The following is a 24,919-nucleotide window of genomic DNA, read 5'->3' on the forward strand; positions in this document are numbered from 1 at the left end:
AAACAAGACAAGTAAAGAAACTGAGCAGAGAAAGGGGTACACAAGGTCTGAGAGAGATAGAAATAGAGAGAGAAACAAGGAAGGGCAGAAAATATAAAACTGAATTGAAACCAAGGAGGAAAATTTAGAATGTGAGAAAGAAAATAGAAAAGAGAGGAGGAAAAAGAAAGTTAATGGAGATTAAAGAAGACAGGGGATGACAGAGATAGGAAAAAAGACTGTGTGTGTATGTGTGTGTGTGTGTGAGAGAGAGAGAGAGAGAGAGAATGGAAAGTGGAATGCATAGTGTAATTCATATAGAATAAGTAAGTAAAAATTAAAGTAAAAGGAAGCTACAAAACACAGACATTGAAACACTCTTTGGAACACTACTACGTCTCACACACGTAGTCATCCTCATACTATGTGCATGTGAATATGAGTGCACACACACACACACACACAGACTCCTTATAGATGTTGAAGCATATGGGCACAGATATTGTTCCTGCTGTTTAAAAGAATGGCCCAGTTTAGGCCTATATAGTAGATATATTGCCCAGTGACACAATGTACACACACACGCACCTATTTTTCACATTTTTCTTACTGTCCATGTAAGCACAACTCACACAATTATTAAACTACAGCATCGGACAGTGTCTACACATAAATCCACCTTTAACCTTAGTAACCAGAAGAAACTTCTGTAGGGACATTTAGTCCCCATTAAGGCACAAAACATACACAATCAAGTGACTAGGATCAATAGATCAAGGGACCTGTGATCAATCTGTTCACTTTTAGTGCCAAAGTTCTACATGTCTGGAGTGAAAAGATATAAGGGGTTAGTGATTAGATTCCAGCCTCTGCCAGTTTCCATATTCTCCCTTGGGCATCTCTAAATTGTAAAGTTTGTGAATGGGTGCATGCGTGTTTAAGATTGTGCCCTATGATGGGTGTTCCCCAATTTGTGACCCGAGTCCCCAGGGATAGGCTCCAGATTTCCAGTGGCCCTGTCTAGTATTAGCAGTACTGAAAAAGGATAGATAGATGGATTTATAGATGGGGGTGACAGTAAAACTTAACAAAATAAAATCAATAAATGTTTTATTATTTATTTATTTATTTATTTTATTTGTTTGTTTGTTTGTTTAATTTATAACATTTTTTCAATAAATCGGCCCCACTAATGGTAAATGCTATCAATGCTAAAACTCAGCTACACATTACATACATGTAATCATGGAAAAAAGAAAGTACACCCTGAAAAAAAAGTGCCTAAAGTCATCATCAGCTTTTTTATAGACAAACAACATTAGTTGACAGCATAAAAACAACGTGTGTTCCTTGTTTCTAGAAGAATAATATAATATTTACAAACCATGAGGAAAAAAATTAAGTGCACCTTTCCTAATTCCACAATCATTAAGAGAGTAATTAGGTACCATATGTTACTAATGAAATGCAGAACATTAGTAAATTGCCAAGAAGAAAGACAAAGAATTGCTTCTTTGTCTTTCTTCTTGGCAATTTACTAATGTTCTGCATTTCATTAGTGCACTGCAGATGCTTATCAATCAAGGAAGGGTTATAAGGCCATCTCTAAACAATTTGAAATTCAGCATTCTCACCCTTACCCCAAGAGTGGGACCCAAGGTTGGAACCGGAGGGGCGATTCAGAAGGTGAAAACCTCTGAGTGTAGTCTTGTCCATGGCCACAGGGTAGCCCTTCAGAGGTGGGAGAAAGTGGTTCAAAGCTAGAAACACTGCTCTAATTTCCAGGCAGTTTATGTGCCATGAGAGATGTGGGCCTCCCCACATGCCATGAGTGGGGTGGCCATCAATAACTGCACCACAGCCCATGAGAGAGGTGCCTGTCTAAAGTGTTTGAGACTTCAACATGCCCTGAGAGTGGGAGCCAAGGTAGGAAACTGGAGACTTTTTTTTTTTTTTTTTACAAACGAAGGGCAAACGAAGCCTGCAGCATGTAACCCTTATAACCCTGAAAGGGAGGTTGAGAGTGTGAAGGTCCATGAGCCAGAAATTTGACAGCCTCATGTGCAGAAGACCCAAAGGGATCACACTGGCTTTTGCTGCCATAAGACCAAATAACCTGAGCTGAAGGACAGATAAGCCTTGGCCTAGCCCCATAATATTCATAGTGGTGAGGATCAAATTCACACATGCATGAGACAGTTGTTCCTGTATTGTGGTTAAATCCCAAATTACCCCAAGAAAAGTGGTTCCCTCAGTAAGTCGGAATGTAAACAACAAAACAAGATTCCTAATCCAGGTAGACAACAACAATACTAGGGCTTGATAACCACTGGAGATGGAAATACCCTTCTCCTGCTCTCCTGCCATATTTCCAGATTCCAGCCTGTTTGTGCTATAATCAGCTCTTATTTCCCCTGCTTTCTATGATCCACTCAGGCACAGACAATAGCTTCCTAGACATGAAGCTGGCTTCCCTTTCAGAACTTGGCATTGAATCACTGCCCACTGTTTACTATTAATTCCCTGGACAGCAGATACTTTTAGTTTTAAATTGTCCCCTTTCTCTGCTAGTCAGCAGGGAGGGTCACCAACTAGAGTTTTGTTTGCTTCTTCACATGCCTGGAATCTGTCCTTTTACCTATTGCTACTTCCAATTGGCCTACCAAAAGGTAATACACACTTCTAAAAAGTTCCATTCATAACTAACTCCCTCCATGCTTTTTAAGTTCATTTACCATGGAGGTCCATTTATCGTGGAACTCCATGTCAGCCCCTTCTTTGTTTGTGAAGTAGATAAGGATTTTATTAATGTAAGCATTGACAGATTTTCCCAACATATCACTAGATCATCATTAGTGATGATTAGTCACTGGAATTCTGCAGGTGTTGAAGATGAAGCAGTATTTGAAGTAACCAGAAGTGGTGCTAAAGGCTGCCTTCTATTTGTCCCTTTCTCAATTCAAGTCAATTCATGCTGTTTTATTGTCATGTCAACCATATACCCCTGGTACACAACATAGTAAAATGAACATCCCTCCAAGATCATGAAGTTACATAAAGCAGGGCCCAGAAACTTTAGTATGATTTGCTAGGAGGGTGGAGAGTTTGTGTGAGGAATGTGTGGAGCCATCCACAATACTGGTGGGTTTGCAGAATCAGTGCGTTGATTGTCTGTGATGGAGGTACAAGTGACCCCAGCTATCCTCTGTATCTCATACAGAGTTTTGCAACAGTGCAATTTCCTAACCAGGCAGTGATACATTCCATTTAGGTGCTGAAGCATAAATGTGTTGAAAGCTGAACTAAAGTCTATGAACAGCATTCATCCCTGATCCAGTTTGTGTAGATTGTGCTATAGAGATTATTGGCAGAGGAGAACTAGGATAAGTACTTTACTGTGACTTGCTTGAGGAATAGTCTGCTTGTTTTTAACAGGTTTTAAATTGCCCCCTTTCTTTTTCACAAAAAAGAAGGCAATGGATTACGGTGACATTGAGGGAGCAATGCATCCCTGTTGAAGAGCTTCCTCAATGTATTTGTTCATGGTTTGTATTTCTTTGGCTGATAATGGGTAAATGTGTTATGAGGTGGTGTGGTTCTAGCTCGGACGCTCAATGGCACAGTCATATGGCCAGACTCCTAATACCCTTGGGGAGTCCTGATACCCTTGGGAAATTTCCTCATGGGACTGAGTCTCAGGGCAGTAAAAAGAAGCTGATACAGATTGATGGAACTTGGAGGCATTTCTCAGAGGTTATTAAGACTTTTATTGTAGATGTGTGTAAATTCGCAAAGGCGACATCCGATGCTATAGTATGCTCTGGCCCCATCTCAATGTGGTGTGGTGATGCAGCTTACAGCAGGTTATGGTCACTGAAGTGCTAGATGTACAGGATGTGCTCCAAAATCAATGGGGGCTTCATAAAAATTTGGAGCAATTTTGAGGGCAAAGACTGTCCTTGTAGAGTGAGACAGTGTCCATCCCACTCAGGAAGGTGCTGCTTTCATTTCTTGCAGCATAGCATAGACCTAAATGAGGCCAATGATTTAAATCTGTTTAACAGGTTTGATAATGTGGCTCCCCAGCTCCTCCTGTGACCCCCTCCCTGTACAACAACCCTCCTCTTCCTCCATGCAACACTCCCCCCTCCATTATACCAGCTGAACTATCTCTGGATGGAACAGCATAGTGATCCCCTGCTGTTCACTTATCAGCCCCGTACTGGAGTAGAGGACGCAGCCATTGTAGACTGTATTTGGAAAGGTCAGGAGTATATGTACAGGAGTGTGGTGGACAGCTTTTGGAGTGGTGCAGATGAAACCACCTGCAACACAATGTCTCAAAGACAAAAGAGCTAGTGGTGGATTTTAGGAAGCAGAGGACTCCCCCTAGCCCAATCAGCATCATGGGCACTGAGGTGGACATTGTTGACAACTATAAGTATCTCGATATCCATACAGATAAGATGGAATGGGCCAAAAACATTGATGCACTGTATATGAAAGGTCAGAGTCACCTGTACTTCCTCAGGAGACTTGGGTCCTTTAATATCTGTAGAACCATGCTGCAGATGTTCTACCACTCTGTGGTAGTCAGTGTCATCTTCTACACTGTAGTGTGTTGGGGTAGCAGGGTGAATACGGCCGATGCCAACAGACTCAACAAGCTTATTAGGAAAGCAGGTTTAGTCTGTTTTTTTCAGCTAGATGTGTTAAATATAAAACATAAAAATTTCAGACTACATATGTAACCCATTTCCCTCAGAAGTGAACAAGATGCTGCACCATGGTTTGACACTATGGAAATGCCCAAGCACGTGCAAACACACCAATTTCAATGGTTGACGGCATTACCTCTGTTGCAGCCACCAAAGCAGATGGAGTGTTGGATGTAGGCCCTACACGCCCAAACTAGGCACAGTAGGTGCAGCATTCTTTTTCTGGAGATCATGAGGCAGAGGAATAAAGGCTTGCAGGATGAATGGCTGGCCATTTGCTGAGGGCACCTTCAGGATGCAACCCAGTCTGGGGTGCAAAATAGCTGTAACTATTTGTAACCAAACTCCAAGCTGTTGGAGGGCCTGCAAATTTCCTCCTATTTTTAGGGAGTTTCAGGCTAACAGAAAAGTCATTTTTAGCATTAGAAACATCTCTGATCTTGTTCGAAGGGGGCCTCTGATAGCCTGATAGCACCCTCCAGCCCAAAGCTGGATAAGCTGCACCAGTCTGGAAAGGGGGCACAAATGCAGCCTGCCCTAATGATTATTGTAGGAGACCACCATGGTGTTGTCCATGCAGACCAACACATGGTACCCCTGAGCTGTGGGAGAAAGTGTTTCAAGGTAAGAAACACAGTCCACATTTCCAGGCTGTTTATGTGCCATGTGAAATGGGGACCATCCCCTTGTGCTGTGGGTTGGGCCATCAAGCACTGCACCCCAACCTGTGAGGCATCTGTTGTAATAGTCTTGCAAAAACAAAATGCCCCAAGAATGGGACAATGGAAACCAGAGCCTTTTCTACAAATGAAATATAGAAAGTCTACAGAGCATAACCCTTATAACCCGGGACTGGTGACTGTGGGCATGAAAACCCTTGCTTTTGAACCACAATTGAAATAGTCTCATTAGCTCTTTGAATGCTGCCAATTGACATTTAGCCTCCTGGGACCTGATGACAAGAGTCACAAGAGACAGTGTCACCGAACAGGACCTGAATGGAAATTGGAGTGTCCAGGAGAAAGGCATTGTATTTCTCCTTAATCTCTGTCAAATTGAGCCACAGATGCAACAACAATTACAGCCATGGAACAACTGATAGCACATGGAATTTACTTGGTGGCACAGAGGGATAGGTCTGTGGCCTGGTGGAGCTCAGTCACTAAATGGTGGGGGCGTGAAGGTGAGGTGAAGGTAGGTGGCGGGGAGTGAAGGTGAGCTGAGCATGTCTTCAGGTCCAGGAAGAACACAAGATTAACCAGTCTAATTCCCTCCCCTTTTCTCCCTGATAAGTGAATATTAATTAAATATATTTGATTTGAAATGGGTGTTCAACTCCTGAACCAAAAGTAGGAAGGACAAAGTTACTATAACGCTTTCTACCTTCTGTCTAATGTGACAGAGCAAGCAAACTATGTTTCAAAACATCTTAACATCTTAACAAGAAATTGTTATTTAAGCTTCTGTTGATATCAATAGCCATTGCAGTAATTCATAAAATAGTTTTTTTAGGGGTAGTTTTTGTTTTTACATTCTAGAAATGTAAAATACTGCTTCAATATATGAAAGCATGTCTTTTGTTTGTACATAAATATTGAAGGAAATGTACTTTTATTTTGAAGCTTAGGAATGCAGTTAGGCTAAAACCAAAATGTTATATTATTGAACTTGCTTTTATTTTTGTTGAGCAGAGATGCCAGGTTCAATGTATAATGTCTCTATTGCAGAAATCAAAATCGTGTAAATCAAAAATGTGCACCACTCTTATTTCCCCAAAAACTCAACATTACATGTATGCATGTACACTATATTGCCAAAAGTATTCGCTCACCTGCCTTGGCTCGCATATGAACTTAAGTGACATCCCATTCCTAATCCATAGGGTTCAGTATGACGTCAGTCCACCCTTTGCAGCTATAACAGCTTCAACTCTTCTGGGAAGGCTGTCCACAAGGTTTAGGAGTGTGTTTATGGGAATTTTTGACCATTCTTCCAGAAGCGCATTTGTGAGGTCACACACTGATGTTGGACGAGAAGGCCTGGCTCTCAGTCTCCGCTCTAATTCATCCCAAAGGTGTTCTATCGGGTTGAGGTCAGGACTCTGTGCAGGCCAGTCAAGTTCATCCACACCAGACTCTGTCATCCATGTCCTTATGGTCCTTATTATGCACAGGTGGCATCCTATCACAGTTCCACGCTGGAATTCACTGAGCTCCTGAGAGCGACCCATTCTTTCACAAATGTTTGTAAAAACAGTCTGCATGCCTAGGTGCTTGATTTTATACACCTGTGGCCATGGAAGTGATTGGAACACCTGATTCTGATTATTTGGATGGGTGAGCGAATACTTTTGGCAATATAGTGTATGTATGTACAGTATATCACAAAAGTGAGTACACCCCTCACATTTTTGTAAATATTTTATTATATCTTTTCATGTGACAACACTGAAGAAATGACACCCTGCTACAATGTAAAGTAGTGAGTGTACAGCCTGTATAACAGTGTAAATTTCCTGTCCCCTCAAAATAACTCAACACACAGCCATTAATGGCTAAACCACTGGCAACAAAAGTGAGTACACCCCTAAGTGGAAATGTCCAAATTGGGCCAATATTTTGTGTGGCCACCATTATTTTCCAGCACTGCCTTAACCCTCTTGGGCATGGAGTTCACCAGAGCTTCACAGGTTGCCACTGGAGTCCTCTTCCACTCCTCCATGATGACATCACAGACCTGGTGGATGTTAGGGACCTTGCGCTCTCCCACCTTCCATTTGAGGATGCCCCACAAATGCTCAATAGGGTTTAGGTCTGGAGACATGCTTGGCCAGTCCATCACCTTTACCCTCAGCTTCTTTACCAAGGCAGTGGTCGTCTTGGATGTGCGTTTGGGGTCGTTATCATGTTGGAATACTGCCCTTCGGCCCAGTCTCCGAAGGGAGGGGATCTTGCTCTGCTTCAGTTTGTCACAGTACATGTTGGCATTCATGGTTCCCTCAATGACTTGTAGCTCCCAAGTGCCGGCAGCACTCATGCAGGCCCAGACCATGACACTCCCACCACCATGCTTGACTGTAGGCAAGACACACTTGTCTTTGTACTCCTCACCTGGTTGCCGCCACACACGCTTGACACCATCTGAACCAAATAATTTCAACCTCTGCAGCAATGCTGGCAGCACTCATACGTCTATTTCCCAAAGACAAGCTCCGGATATGACGCTGAACACATGCACTCAACTTCTGAGTGGCTGAGTGTTGACTTATTTTGAGGGGACAGTTATACAGGCTGTACATTCACTACTTTACATTGTAGCAGAGTGTCATTTCTTCAGTGTTGTCACATGAAAAGATATAATAAAATATTTACAAAAATGTGATTGGTTTACTCACTTTTGTGAGATACTGTAAATGGTTGCTTTTTATTTACTCTAGGGTATATTTTTTTCACAAAAGACACAACCGCATTATCGTTTCTTTTTAAATCTTTGCTATACATAATGTTTTTTTCATTTCATTGTCTGTACCACTTATCGGATCTATACCCAGGTCATGGGGAACGTCTGCCACAGGCATCGTCGGGCATCAAGGCAGGACACACTCATGGAGTGCTAACCCATCGCAGGGCACACACACACACACTCTCATTCACTCACGCAATCACACTACAGGCAATTTAGAAACTCCAATCAGCCTAGAAGCATGTCTTTGGACCATGGGAGGAAACCCACCAAACACAGGAAGAACATGCAAACTCCACACACACAGTGAGACTCGAACCCTGGACACTGGAGGTGCGAGGCAAACGTGCTAACCACCAAGCCACCGTGCTGCCTAGACAAAATATGGTTAAACGAAAAACCTTTAGCTCTGTGACACAGAAACATACACAGTGTTGTCCACAGCAAACTGAAGTAAAGTCTTAATTAATAAATGATTTCTTTCTCAAAAAGTAATGAAGAGAATCAGGAAAGAGTTCGTAGTCTGGCACGTTTCCGTATAAGTCAAAAAACTCTCTTGAGGTTTCATCATTGAGATATACAGCTAGCCAATGCTCTCCCGGCATTTGTCTCGGATATGTATTCACTATGAACAAGGCAGGAAACTATTTCAGGGTACTCGTAGGTAACTCATCGCAGGCCACCACACCTCGGAATATTTTATCTATTTCACAGCAACTTTTCATAACAGCCATTAGTTCTCAGGTATCCATGCGTTACTGCTAATCAATGAGCATGTTTCTTCGGTTGTTTATTTCTGAAATACTGTCAAAACTGGTGTAAACGATAAGATTCACTGTTCTCGGAAGGGCATGGCAAAATCTGAGTTCCAGACCCATGTTCCCAGATTTTATTAATGACAAATGTTGACCACAATCGTTGTCAGGATTCAGGTTGAATGCAAATAAAATACAAGCATTCGAATAGTCTTTTCTGTTTATCGCCAATGCCTGATCCTTTATTTGCTTTCCCGATGCTAAAATTAAAGAATGGAATTCATGCTTATGCAGGATATTGAGTACCATCTACGTACAACGCTACAAACTCTGTATTGTAATGGTTAATCTTAAAGAGGTTTTAATTGTATGCCCCGCTGACGGCATCATTGTCTACCATTCCAAAGATGATGGTTTTAGGTAATGGTCCGAGGAATATGTTTTCTTGAGAACAATGGCGATTCCCCACTGTTAGGCTGAAAGTCTTCATGCAAGCTCTTTCAATAGGGTACTTGGCGGTGGCTATTAGTAGTGCTTGAGCATGCCCGAGCATTTCCGGTGGTGATATAGAAACTTTCTTGACGAAAAGGGATGTATTGAGAATTTTTAGAGTGAAATTGGCATTGCCTTCCTTCATCAAGCAAAATTCAACTTTACTATGAACCATTTCAATTCTTAAATCTATGCCATTCAGTAACAGTTTATCATCAGGTCAAATGTGTTGCTTTCAGCACTGAATCGGGCCCTTTGTTTAAGACCCTCGTTTCAACCATCAGGATCAGTGGCATCCATATGTCTCGCTGTGTCTTTGTAGAATAATCTGGTGCAAAATTTTGCTTCCAGGGTGTCTTTACCATAGTTGAGGAGACATTCAAAGGTAGCATGGTATGGGTATGTGCTGCTCGATTGAGAAATAAGTCGATCCCCTAGCATGACGTCCACTTGTGAAAAAAGCAATGCTATAGGGTAGTTAACAACCCCCACCTTAGCTATGTTGGTCCCATCTGCATTGATGATTTTATAGGTGAGGTGTAAAAAAAGTGTTGTTCAATCCAGGTAATCCTCACTATTTCCAGCCACGAAGAACTCCAGGGGACCTTAGCAGAAAACTGAGGTATTTTGACATAAGCATATTTTTTAAAACTCGTTTGGGTATAAGGTAATATGAAAATATCCAATTCAGACTTTGTATACTCTGAGGATAGGCTGTGTAAGAAAGCCATGGTGTTAGAAAATGTTCAGCTGCTTTCTTTTGCGTGAGATGGGAGGATGCTTGTTGCCTCTCTGCTTGGTCTTTTTCACACTGGTTTTGATTTTAGTTACCCTGCCTCTATCCTGCCTTATTCGGAATCGTGTGTCATTGCTCAGGGGGTCTTTTAGATTTTTCACACGTAATCAACACAAGACCTGACCCATCCTAATTCTGAGTTTGCGTCTTGTTCATAATGTTGCTCACTACATCGCTTACAATACCCTTGGACACTGTTTATAAATGAGGTTTTGCAATAGCTAACCCCCTCTTGAGGAATGGAACCGGCATTCTACAGGTGGAACAAGTGTTTAGTGGGCCTGAAATGTAGTTTAACTATAAACTTTCGGTAACTAAATGATATATGCTTGTTCTGATCCGATTTGACTTCGAATACGATATTGTTAATTTAGTTCTTAGTTACGTGTGTGTAGTGTTGCTTATCATATGTTATACTAACTATTTCGTTGTTTTCAACCATTATATTTACGCATCTCAGTAACGGGGCAAAGCTGTCACTGACTCGTTGATACTTTATAATATCTGCATATACATACATAGTGTAAAACAAAGTGCTTCTGGTTCATGCGGTGTTAAAGGCCTCTCAGGATTAATACCGAGCATATGTGCTAATTTTCCCCGGTTTTAAAGATGTGTGATTTTGAGGTTTCCGTTCTGATTTTATTTTTCACAGGGTTATAGGATAAAATGCGATTCTGCAAGTCTCAGCTCTCTACGAGCAAGGGAAAGCGGTTTTTCAGACAAACGCATGTGTGCAGCTGAATGGGGCAGTTTTCTTTGACTTTTTTCACGTTTGGGGTCAACTATGATATGAAACGTGATTGTTTACATTAAAATGCCAAAATTCATAAGAAACATGGGAAAGTGATAAAAAAATATAAATTTTGATATGAAATATGATTTTTTTATATTAAAGTACAAAAATTCATAAGAAACATGGAAACAGTGATATTCCATGAAAATTCACTTAACAAAGTCAACTTTCATCATTTTTCATTGAACAGGCTTGTGCCACAGCGCAGTGTGTTCTCTGCATTGTGCTTCTCTGGCGCTGAAAATGCGATTCTGCAAGTCTCAGCGCTCTACGAGCAAGGGAAAGCGGTTTTTCAGACAAACGCATGTGTGTAGCTGAATGTGCAGTTTTCTTTGACTTTTTTCACGTTTGGGGTCAACTATGATATGAAATGTGATTGTTTACATTTGTAAGGACCACCCACTGGCCCAACGATGGAATCCAGCATTGTGGCTGAAGGGATCTCGTATTCTACCTTTGCTTTGCGCTTCTAGAAAATTTGCTTCATTTATTAAAATTTTGATTCATTCTTTGACCTCTCTGTATAATGATAATCTGACTCCATTTAATAATTAATATAAGTATAATCTGATGCTGATCACAATTTAGAGGGTTGACTATTCTTAATTTAAGTAGATAGAAAACTGAAATGATTGAACATCTCTATTTAAACTTAAACCTGGTTTTCTCCATACATGTTTAAGTTTCATTTTGTTCTAATTTAACTTTAAACCGAGGTATTCTCCATTCAAGTTTAAGTCGAGGCTACTCCATTCCAACATAAACCTAGGTGTCTCCATTCCGATTTAAGTTCACAATCTAAGATTAAAAGGTGTATAATAATGATTTTCCATAGGCTCAGAATAAGTCAATATTAAAAATTTTATTTTGCCAGGCAGGTTCCACTTAAGTCAATCTATTCAATTAGAAACATACCAAACACAGTAACAATTAAAAGGATCAGCATACCATGAAAAACATAAGTTACAGAGTTAAAGTCATACCTGGCAATAGAGACACATAATAATAGTGTGCGAAGATCTGAATGCAGATGCTTCCCTGAGTCTTTTGCCAATGCACCTTATATACCCAAGAGAGACGAAGGGTCATACAATCTATGAGTCCACAGAAGGCCTGGTTTTGGACAGGTCGTAAGGACACATCTGGCTTTTAGTTTTGGTTCACACCAAATGGGTTGTAAAGGACAGATTGTTGTCAGATTGTTGTCTTGTGACCTGCGATGGGGTTGAATAAGGTCAGAAGTGCCTGTGCTTCAGATCTAACCAATATGATGATATTTTCATTGCTATTGGTGATGTGTTGAAAACCAGTGGCCACCTGGTTTGCCAACCAAGCTGAGAATTGTGATTGTCCTGTTATTTTGTAAGTGTTGGCAATTGAATTCACAGAGCCAAAGAGATCTGCTAAATTCCCAAACAGCTCTCTGCACAATGCAGAGAGCACACTGCGCTGAGGCAGGAAACAAGCCTGTTCGATGAAAAATAATGAAAATTGACACTGTTAAGTGAATTTTCATGGAATATCACTGTTTCCATGTTTCTTATGAATTTTTGCACTTTAATGTAAAAAATCATATTTCATATGAAAATTCAAATTTTTTTATCACTTTCCCATGTTTCTTATGAATTTTGGCATTTTAATGTAAACAATCACGTTACATATCATAGTTGACCCCAAACGTGAAAAAAGTCAAAGAAAACTGCCCCATTCAGCTGCACACATGCGATTGCCTGAAAAACAGCTTTCCCTTGCTCGTAGATTGCTGAGACTTGCGGAATCGCATTTTCAGCGCCAGAGAAGCACAATGCAGAGAGCACACAGCGCTGTGGCAGGAAACAAGCCTGTTTGATGAAAAATGATGAAAATTGACTTTGTTAAGTGAATTTTCATGGAATATCACTGTTCATTTTAATTTTTTACTTTAATATAAAAAAATCATATTTCATATGAAAATTCATATTTTTTATCACTTTTCCATGTTTCTTATGAATTGTGGCATTTTAATGTAAACAATCACGTTTCATATCATAGTTGACCCCAAACACATGAAAAAAGTCAAAGAAATCGAGAAAGAAAGAGGTCGAGTCTGGCTAATTTAATATATTTGCTGATTTCCGCAACCAATTCTTTGATACTTTTATAATAGCCTTGATTTGTATTAAATTGCATGTTTTGTTTTTTATTTCCATCCTTCAGAGCGATGTAACAAGCGGTGTACTGTTGCGATATTGTGTGCCAACTATGGATATACTGAACCTCTGAAAGTGAGACTTCCCAGTCTCCTTTCAAATTGATTGGTTTGGCAAATTTAGTAGTATAGTAAGAGATCTTCGTATTAGGATAAATGTCCATCGATGCATTGCTTGGAAGGGTCACAAAGAATCCACACTCCTCCATAGTTTATTAATTATAGTCGAAGTTATATTCATGACGAGCTCTTTTAAATTCTAACACAATGTTAACTACGGCTTTTTCCGGGTTTCGAGTCTTTTTTTTCTGAAAACATTTTCTCTATTTTGAACATCTTGTCTTTGCCAATGATAATCTTTTGTAACTCAGACTCATAAAATGTTCCCTCAATTTTTTCTCCGTCATAGTCTTGTAATTTATATACCAGGGGATCTCTCAGTATCTGTTCAGGAATTGTAAAATATTCACCCGTAAAATTTTGCTTGTATCCTTTTTCGAACTGTCCTTTTGAGTGGGAAATCCTGACCTCACTGCTTTTATATTTGAATTTTACTTTCTTTAATTTCAGTGAGCATAGTCCATAAAGAGTTTTAAATAACCTGAAAGAATTGGCTTTGTCGACCTTGGCTGGCTTCATTTTGATGCTGGGATCCAGCAGCTTCTGAAGGAGAGGAACACCACCTTTTGGACTATCAACAGGACTATCTACAGCATGGCTTAATCTAAACTGAAGAGAGTCTGACTACAGGAGGAGAATTTAGGGCCACCTGAACAGCAACAAACGCAGGCAGGTGTGGCAAGGTGTCCAGCAACTACAGGGCCAACCTCAGAGCTGCTGATAGTGATGCCGTGCTGGCAGAGGAGCTGAACATCATCTTTGCCCGCTTTGATGTGGAGCCACCGGAGACAGCTTCAGTACAACCCATTGTCCACAGCAGCTTCACCCTTACAGCAGAGGAGCATGAGGTCAACCCGAGGAAAGCTGCAGGACCCAATGGCATCTCAGGACATGTGCTGGACCAGCTGGCTGGAGTCTTCACTAGAATATTCAACCAGGCCCTGTTCAAGTCCATTGTCCCACCCTGTCTGAAGTCCTCCACCATAATCCCTCTGCCCATCTTTCAACGATTACCGGTCAGTTGCACTCACTCTGGTGGTGATGAAATGCTTTGAAAAATAATAACTACTGACCATACCAAAAGAGTTGATGTGAGGATAAAAGGGTTCAATTCTGGCTTTACTGGCAAAAGGATACAGTGAGCATTAGGTTGCTCTATCTTTAATAAGGCAGCGGTTCATAATAACAAACTTATTAACAACTTATTTGTCACTTAACCATAGGATGACATCAAGTGACCTACAAAAAGAATGGCAAACGGCAGCTAGGGTGACGTGCACAGCAAGGACGGTTCGAAAAAGGCTCCTAGAGGCAGGGCTGAATTCATGCAAAGCTAGAAAAAAGCCCTTAATCAAGAAGAAGCAAAGAAGAGCCAGGCTGAGATTCGCAAAAGACCATAAGTATTAGACCAAAGAGAACTAGAGTAAGATCATCTTTTTTGATAAGTCCAATTTTCAGCTTTGCCTAACACCTGGTCATCTAATGGTTAGATGGAGACCTGGAGAAGCCTACAAGTCACAGTGTTTCGCACCCACTGTGTGAATTTGGTATAGCATTGGTGATGATCTCGGGGTGCTTCAGAAAGGCTGGAATCACACACATTCATCTTTGTGGAGGGCATATGAATCAAGCCATGAACAAGGTTGTCCTAAAAAAAACTTCCTGCTGCTTTGACAGTGTTCCCCAACTTTGAGGGTTTTTTTTTTTTTGAGAAGTATTATGCTTCATGCCACACAGCCAGGTCAATCAAGGTGTGGCTGGAGGACCACCAAATCAAGACTCTGTCATACCCAATATAATCTCCTGACCTGAAACCCACTGAGAACCTCTGGAATGTTATCACAAGGAAGATGGATGGTCACAAGCCATAAAACAAAGCTGAGCTGCTTGAATTTTTGTAGCAGGAGAGGCATAATGTCTCCCCACAGCAATGTGAAAGATTGGTGAAGAGCATGCCAAGATACATGAAAGCTGTGATTGAAAATTATGGTTATTCCACCAAATAACCAAAGTAACACATTAGTATTGTGTTGTTTAAAAATGAATATGAGCTTAATTTCTTGCATTATTTGAGCTCTGAAAACACTGCATTGTTTTTTATTATTCTGACCAGATGTCATTTTCTGCTAAGGAATGATCTAAATGACATAACATGTCCAATATGTTTATTTGGAATTTGAGAATTGTTAGAAGAACTGTTCATGCTGTCAATAGATCAGAGAATAAAACAAAAATGTTCATTTTACTCAAAATAGAAATTGATCATTTTGCAGGTCTCTTCATTTTTCCAGAGCTGTATACACTACAAGAAAAAGTCCAGACCAGTATATAGTCTGTGTGGTGTTTCTTTGTACAGTAAACATACACTGATCTGGCATAGCATTATGACCACTGACAGGTGAAGTGAATAACACTGATTATCTCCTCATCATGGCACCTGTGGATGCGAAATATTAGGCTGCAAGACAAACATTTTGTCTTCAAAGGTGATGTTGTTAGAAGCAGGAAAAATGGACAAGCGTAAGGATTTGAGCGAGTTTGACAAGGGCCAAATTGTGATGGCTAGGCAACTGGATCAGATCTCCAAAACTGCAGCTCTTGTGGGGTGTTCCCAGCCTGCAGTGGTCAGTACCTTTCAAAAGTGGTCCAAGGAAGGAACAGTGGTGAACCGGTGACCAGTGAAGGCTTGCCCGTGTGGTCTGATCTGGTTTTGGCAGCAAAAGCGGGAGCATCACAATATTAGGCAGGTGGTGATAATGTTATGCCTGATCAGTGTATGTAGACATGTGAAAGCAGGCGATTATAACATCATTGGAATGTGATGTTGCAGCAATTATAAAAATGTAATGTGCTAAAATTGCAGACTTAGTGCAGAGATGTATAGCTGAATATGAGAGTTACCAAGTGTGATAGTAGCATAGTTTCTGGGGAGGAATGTCTGGCTGCCTTAGCTACAGCATTGTTTAACAGATTTGTTGTCCCCAGTGAATCACTGGCTGATAAACCTGAAATTTAAAATTTTTCAAAACTAGGCTGTTGCTGAAAAAGGACATGCCCAATTTAAAATGAGTATATCTTAGCAACTACAAGATGTATTTGAATAATTCCAGAAAAAGGGTAACACATGATATTGCTGCAGAAGTGTCAAAATAAGTTTATACAGTGGAACCTCAGCATATAAATGCCCTTCCTTATGAATTTTCACCTTAACAATTGAAATTTTGCAAGAAATTAGCATCGGTATAAGAATCATTTACGGCATACTAACAAACCGAACCGAACTGAACACCAGCGAAGTTGTAAGTAAGCCTGGGAGACATTCAAAACTTGTCTGCGTCAGTGGAAAGCCAAGCAAAGCCAACCAAAGCAAGTTTACAAATTTTATGAATTTTTTTTCAGTCAGTGAAAGTGTCAACCCACGATACCAACGTTGCCTTCAGCGTGTATTTAAATTCATATGCCGAGGTTGCACAGTATATATTATCAGGTCAGAGTAAGGAAAAAAGTAACATAGCAAAAAATTAAATAAATCCGCCTGACAAACTTTTACAATTTTAGAGAGTGTATCTCTTTGGATTCATGCAGTTGCAGACTAAAACTTCAATAAATCCATCGTATAACCTCTCACCACTAAAGTAATATAAGTTCTCAAAATAGACCTGCACAAAGCAGAAAGAAAGCAAAATCAATGTAAAGTATGTTTAAATAAACACTGTTCGAGCCATGTTCAATAACATTAAATCCCCCAAACTGTTATTGTCCAATAAAATAATACTGAATTTTTATAAAACAAATTTTTTTCGTATGATAATGAGACAGGAGGGGTGCAGAAAGTCAAGTGATAATTCTGCACGTCCTAATTTGCATATCACAACGATGGGGTCTCATATTAAGTTGAAACGTAAGGGAAAAAAATCAAAGATTCAGTGAAAAAGAGGTGTACAGCTGCTAATGAAACCTACTTACAACAAAAGTAGAATACACACGTATGCCCTATGAGGTATATTTTGTGTTCGGCCTATAACAAGCTGTATGTAACTTCCGAGCCACCCACACCCCGCGGGGCTCAAACCCAGATCTCCTTGGTAACCGTGTGCGCCCACACTGCATGAAAATCAGACCCATGCGCAGGATTAAACGAAGCACTGCTTTTCATAACGTAGCACAGCGTTCTCCACGGCTTCTCCAGACTCTTTCACATCTGTCACATGTGCTCAAGGTGAACCTGCTCTCATTTTGTATTGCTCGGCACTGCTCATCCAGCTGCTCTTTGCACAAAGGAGCAAATAACGGTCCTGCTGATGGGTTAAGGACCCTCTACAATGTTGTCCAGATCTCCTAGAGTAATTGCCTGTCTCCTGGAATCTCCTTAATACTCTTCAGACTGTGCTGGGAGACACAGCAACCTTCTGGCAATGGCACGTATTGATGTGCCATCCTGGAGGAGATTGACTGCCTGTGCAACCTCTGTCTCATTGTTGCCCATCTAGTGCACCTGCTGTAAATTTCATTTAGACCAAATCAGCTGAAACTGATTAACAACCCCCTCTGCTACTTAAAGCCTAGTTCACACTACAGGATTTTAAGCCTGATTGGCAAATTAACGAGCTCACCGACAGATCGGGCTGTGATCGTGGGAAAATCAGCGGGTGATCAGCGCTCGGCAATCTTTATGTGTGAACTACTCAACGACGCATCAAAGAGGCTCGCTGATGCGCCTGTGACACCTCGCAGACAAAATCCAGATATCTGGCATGTTAAATATCTGGGACGGTCGGCCGACTCGACATCACGTGGTGTCAATTGTAGCTATGACCTCCAGCCAATGAGAGAGCAAGTCAACAAGTTGAGGTCACCGGAAGAAAAGCAGCAGCAGCAACATGGCTTCAAAAATAGTGTGGACACAACATTTATTTTAATAAATTAACATTTATTTAGAGCGAGACTCCTGCCGACGTCCATTTTCAAAACAAACCTCTACTGAAAGTCTCGCATCATTTCCGGATCCACCTGTCGCATGTGTTTTCGTGACAAAATGTGGTTTGGGGACGGCGTTGAGTGACAAGAGTTGTTGTCAGATCGTGTGGTGTGCGACCCCCTCTTGTGGATCATTTACAAAGCGTCGCGTAGTGCAAACACCACAAGGACAAAAAGACATACAGTGAAGTCATGTAGTCTAAACAGCAAAGCGATCTGCCGACGGTTAAAGTCTTGTAGTGTGACCAAGCCTTAACTGACCATATTAATATCCCAGGCATTTAACTGACTTGATGCTATACTCTGATTAAAAAGTGTTCCTTCAATTTTTTCAGCAGTGTATTTGCCTTTATCAGTCAGATGTTACTAAGAGTAACATTATAGATGAGTGTAAATTAACAAAGGTGATGAATTAATATACTTTGGCCCCTATCTCAATGCAGTGTGGTGATGTAGCTTGGGTAATGTGAGTCGTGGGGAACGTGAGATCTCTACCCAAAAAGATGGATGAGCTAGCGGCTCTGACCTGGGAGATCTCTGGAGATTTTAATCATGCCAGACCAGAGACAATAAAATACTGGACTTATTTTATACCAACTTCAAGAGGAAGATCGGATCACAACCTGGTTCATCTCCTGCCAGTTTACAAACGCCTTGTATGTAGCCAACTGGCTGTCTCCCACAGAGTGAGGACATGGTCTGATGAGACCAGTGAGGCTTTGAAAGACTGTTTTGATACAACTGTGTGGGAGGAATTGTGCAATCCACATGGGGAGGATATTGACAATTTAACAGATTGTATTACGGATTATGTCAATTTCTGTGTGGAGAATACTGTACCCACCAAGACTGTACAGTGTTTTCCCAATAGCAAGCTATGGATCAACCCTGATATAAAGGCTCTCCTTAAAGAGAAAAAGAGGGTTTTTAAATCAGGAAATAAGGAGGAGCTAAAAACTGTACAGAGAGAACTGGAAAAGAAGATCAGGGAAGGAAATCATGTTACAGGAGGAAGATGAAGGATTAACTGCAGCAGAACAACATCAGCGGTGTGTGGATTATAGACCACTATACTCATCTCTGACCTCTGGCGAACCTATCAATGGACCCACTTCAGTTTGCCTACCAACCAGGCAGAGGTGTTGAAGACGCTGCCATCTTCGTCCTTAATAGGGCTCTTTCACACCTGTAGAAGGCTGGGAGCATAATGAGAGTCATATTTTTTGACTTCTCTTGTGCATTAAAAACCATCAAACCTGCGCTTCTGAAGGATACATGGGTGTGGACCATCGTCTGTCTACCTGGACACTGTATTACCTCACAAACCAAACACAGTATGTGAGGGCTCGCGAATGTGTGTCTGACGTGGTTGTCTGCAACACGGGAACATTCCTGGCCCCGTTCCTCTTCGCTGTCTACACTGCAGACTTCATGTTCAGCTCAGCATCCTGTCACCTGCAGAAGTTCTCTGACAACTCTGCCATCGTCAGCCTGATCACAGATGACAATGACAAAGAGTACAGAGAACTAATCCAGGACTTTATGGATAGGTACCAACAGAACTGCCTCCAGATAAATGCAGGAAAAAGAGTTGGTGGTGGATTTTCGATTACCCTAGCACCAGTGAACATTCGAGGACAGGACACTGAGTGAGTGGATTCCTATAAATACCTGGGTGTTCCTTTGAAAACCAAACTGGACTGGGCAGATAACACAGATACAATCTACAAGAAAGGACAGGGCAGGCTCTTTCTGCTGAGGAGACTAAGGTCTTTTGGAGTGCAGGGAGCACTACTGAAGACCTTTTTTGACTCTGTGGTGGCCTCAGCCATCTTCTATGGAGTGGTCTGCTGGTGCAGGAGCATCTCTACTGCAGACAGGAAGAGACTGGACAAGCTAATCAGGAAGGCCAGCTCAGTCCTGGGGATGCCCCTGGACACAATACGGGAGGTGGGAGAAAGGAGGATGGTAGCTAAGCTATCATCCTTGCTGGAGAACGACTCGCACCCTCTGTATGACACAGTTACATCTCTGAGCAGCTCCTTCAGTGAGAGACACAGGTACAGATAGATACAGTTCTTTTCTCCCTACTGCTATTATTCTCCCTACTTCACAATTAGAGCTGCTCCCAATGAACTAGTTGCCAATATACACATTGTTAGTACTGATTTTTATACTGTGTTATAACTGTAAAATAACCTGTCATCATAATACACACTGTTGCGTGTGATATTTTTTAAAACTGTGCAATTACAATAATTAAAATTCTGTGCAATAACAACAGTACAATAACAGCAATTTAAGTTGTGCAACAACCTAGTGCAATTGTTTGTCCGTTTGTGAAATTATTATTGTTATTTTATTTTTCTCCTGTATTTACAGTATATAGATTTTCATATATGCACATTTTTTCTATTTTTTATTATTTATCTTATTCTACTCAGGAACGTTCTGCTTTCATTTCTTGTGGCATAGCTCATAGTTTTAGAACAGGCCTAGTTAATCAATCCAGAGCCAAAGTCAGGGCCATGCTGAATTAACCTGACCACTCAGGTTTCACCATATTGACTGTATAATCCAGATTCAGTTACATACGTTAGTGAAAATGATAAAGTAGGTGCCACATAACAACCTGCACATAAAGTCAATGCATATGAAGTTCTTTATACTAACATATGTAGCCACAAAAAATAAATCTACCAAATTGACTCCACTAATTATTTACAGACCCCCAAGGCCATATTCCAAATTTCTTCATGAATTTGCAGATTTCATCTCACACCTCGTTACTTCTTTAGACAAGGCATTAATTGTTACAGATTTTATTAATCAGTTTGTTAATCCAGAAAACCTGCTGGGAATGATGGTTGTGTACATTCTAGATTCACTAGGGTTTAATCAGAACAAAATAGGAGACACTAATAATGGTGGTCATGCTCTTCATCTAATACTAACATTGAGATTTACTACAGAACAAAAAGTCACATTTCCACAATCTGAAGCTGTTATATTTTGAATATTTCTTGGCACACTCTGTTCTGGGCTGACAGTGTGATACCATTTGTTTTGACACAATTGAAATTATTTGTATGACCTTGCCTATCATTTGATTTTGGCCTGGACATTCTTTCTGTTCTGTTCTGATAAACCTGTACAAAGCCCAAACACTTCATAATGGACTCATCAAAACGTCAGTAACTGTGTAAAACCCCACATCTGTTTATTCATTACTTTATTTAATTTAGTAATAAGGTATCTTAGTCGTAATATGTATTGTGCTATGCAGATTCATATCAGCTACTGCACATTGTTTGAGAGCTTGAGATTCAAGATTCAAAGAACTTTAATAATCCCATGGGGAAATTCCTTTGCCATGTTACAGCTGCTCTAATGAAAATAAAAATATAAGAGAGAAAGAAAGAAATATATACACTGTTTTATAAACTGTAAAATAGAATAAATAAATACAAATACTGTAAAAATACTGTACAAATACTAGTGTAGATCTGTAATATTGCACACAAGGATTGTAAATTGGTGATAATTTAAGAAGTGATAATGGTAAAGTTGTACATGATAGATAATGGTGAAATTGTAATGTACATGAAAGGTCTATAATTACTATAGCACCCATTATGTCCCAACCCTTAAAGGGAGGAATTGTGCAGTTTTATTGCCACACAGATGAAAGATCTAAAGCACTCAGTGCTACACTTGGCAGTGATCAGTCTCTGGCTAACTGTGCACTTCTGATCAACCAGCACTCTGTGTAGTGGATGAGAAGGGTTGTCCAGGATTGAATGGAGTTTTGTCAGCATTCTTTTCTCAACAACAACGTGAACTGGGTCCAGCTCCATGCCAAGTACAGAGCCAGCCCTCCTGATTAGTTTATCCAGCTTATTTCTCTCTGCCACCTTCATGTTACTTCCCCAACAGACTGCTGCATAGAAAATGACACTAGACACCACAGACTCGTTGAACATCCACAGTATGGTGTTGCAGATGTTGGAGGACCTGAGCCTTCTCAGAAAATACAACCTACTCTGTCCTTTCTTGTAGAGTGCTGTTGAGCTTTGTTTTCCCAACATTGAGCTGCAGGTGGTTGAGTTCTCTGCTGTCTGATACTCTAAGGTATTACCTCCCTGGATACATCCGACAATCTCAGTGTCATCAGAGAATTTCTGAAGGTGGCAGGATTCCGGGTTGTGCCTAAACTTTTCCATGAGGAGCACAAGTGCTGCAGATCACAGTGTCGGACACACAGTTCTGTATTCAGATGTACTGGGGACGTCTGGTGAGGTAGTCCATAATCCATGAAACCAGATGAGTGTACACATTCATGTTCTTCAATTTCTCTCCAAGTAGGGTGGGCCTGATGGTGTTAAAGGCACTTGAGAAGTCGAAAAACATAAACCTCACAGAGTTCCCCAATTTCTCTATAGGTGTGGGTATACGTGTGGTGAAGCAGATGTATAATGGCATCGTTCACTCCGAGTTGAGGCTGGTTGGCAAATTTTAGGGGATCAAGGAAGGGTTTGATGGGGGGTTGCATGGAACTGAGGATCAGTCTCTCAAAATCTTTCATCAAATGAGAGGTCAGCACTACAGGCCTGTAATCATTAGGGGCACAGGGCCGTGCTACCTTTGGTACCGGTACTAGGCATAATGTTTTCCATAGAACCGGGAACCTCCCCAGATGCAGGCTTAAGTTGAAGATGTTCTGGAGTACTCCACAAAGTTGCAAGGCACAGGCTTTCAGTATTCTCGTACTGATTCTATCTGGGCCCGCAGCCTTTGAGGGCTGAAGCCTGCTTAGTTCCCTTCTCACTTGATCCACTGAGATGGTGATGGTTCCAGAGGAATCTGGAATAGTAGCCACTACCTGAGGGGGATGAACTGGTGAACATGTAATGAGGCAGAGGGATGGTTGCATCTGAGGCTTGACATCAAATCTACTGAAGAATAGATTAAGCTCATTTGCATAATCAATATTACTCTCAGTCACCTGGCTGCTGGTCTTGTAGCCAGTGATTGTCCTCATGCCTCTCCACACCTCCCTCATGTTTTTATGCTGCAGACTTTTCCAGTTTCCTCCTGTACATCTCTTTTCCCTCCCTTATTTTGACAGACAGCAGTCTTTGAGCCCTTTTAACTTCCTCTCTGTCTCCAGACTTAATCTAATTAGATTAGATTAGATTAGATTAGATTAGATTAGATTAGATTAGATTCAACTTTATTGTCACTGCACATATGGGTACAAGGCAATGAAATACAGTTAGCATCTAACCAGAAGTGCATTTCGCAGTGCAAATAAGTAGCATATATAATAAGTATATAACAATAAATAATTTGCATATATAAACAATATACAAAAATATATAAATAATTTGCATATATAACAGTATATAAACAGTATACAGTGGGAGGTAAATGCAATGAGTAAATGTAATGAGTGCAAATGAGCAATGATTATAGTAAATGCAATGAGTGCAAATGAGCAAATGATTGTAGTGGTGCAATAAAGAAGGTATTGTATACCATGATAATAATTAAATATGTTAGCAGTATACAGAGGAGTTATGTACAATGAGTGCAATGATTTAGATGTGTGCAATGAGGAAGATATTGTATACTAAGGTAAATAATTTGTATATGTAAACTGTACACAGAAAGGGTTATATACAGAAAAAGGTTATATACACTATATACTGATATAGGTTATATACATATATACTGATAATAATGTGCTCAGTCAATGTGTGTGTGATCGGGTGGAGGCAGAGTTCAGCAAAGAAACAGCTGTGGGGAAAAAGCTGTTCCTAAACCTAGTCCGGAGGCTCCTGTAGCGCCTCCCAGAAGGCAGGAGGGCAAAGAGTCTGTTGGCAGGGTGATAAAAATCCTTTATGATTTTGCGTGCTCTGGTAAGACAACGCTTCCTGTAAATGTCCTCGGTCTTAGGAAGTGGAACTCCTAAAGCCCTCTTTTTATCATTGAGTGTGGCTTTAATGTCTTTGGTGATCCAGGGTTTGTTGTTGGGGAAGCAGTGGATGGTTTTTAGAGGCATGCAGATTTCGACACAGAAATTGATATTCCGTGATGCAGTCTGTCAGTTTGTCAATGTCCTCACCATGTGGCTCACAGAGTACCTCCCACTTTGTAGCCTCAAAGCACTCCTGCAGGGCAGTGTTGGCTTCATCAGACCATTTCCTCACAGGTTGCCGCTTAACCAGTGGCGTGTATTCTGGCAGAAGATGAATCAGGTTATGGTCTGACCTTCCTAAAGGGAGGAGGGCTGAAGAGCCATAGGCCCTTTTAACATTTGAATACATCAAGTCTAGGGTCCTGTCACCTCTGGTGTGGCAATCAACATACTGCATGAATGTGGGAAATGTCTTCGTGAGGGATGCATGATTGAAGTCACCAGAGATGAGATACAGGGAGTCAGGGTGTCGAGTCTGAAGTCTGGCAGTGCATGAGTGTATGAGGTCACATGAGCGCGCAGCATTCGTGGATGGCGGAATATAAACAGCAACTAAAATGGTATGAGAAAACTCTCTGGGCATATAGTATGGAGGAAGCCGCACAGCCACAAGTCCAATATCAGGGCTGCAGACACGCTCTTTCACAGACACATGA

At 40.9% G+C, this 24,919-nt stretch overlaps 1 protein-coding gene across 8 annotated transcripts in view; it reads right to left on the reverse strand.

Moving 5' to 3' along the window:
* myripb (myosin VIIA and Rab interacting protein b) overlaps positions 1-24,919 on the reverse strand; it is a 96,190-nt gene that overhangs the window by 55,017 nt on the left and 16,254 nt on the right. The gene's annotated exons all lie outside the window — the stretch shown is intronic.

The sequence above is a fragment of the Hemibagrus wyckioides genome, linkage group LG23 (assembly GCF_019097595.1).
Source record: "Hemibagrus wyckioides isolate EC202008001 linkage group LG23, SWU_Hwy_1.0, whole genome shotgun sequence".
Classification (NCBI taxonomy): Eukaryota; Metazoa; Chordata; class Actinopteri; order Siluriformes; family Bagridae; genus Hemibagrus; species Hemibagrus wyckioides.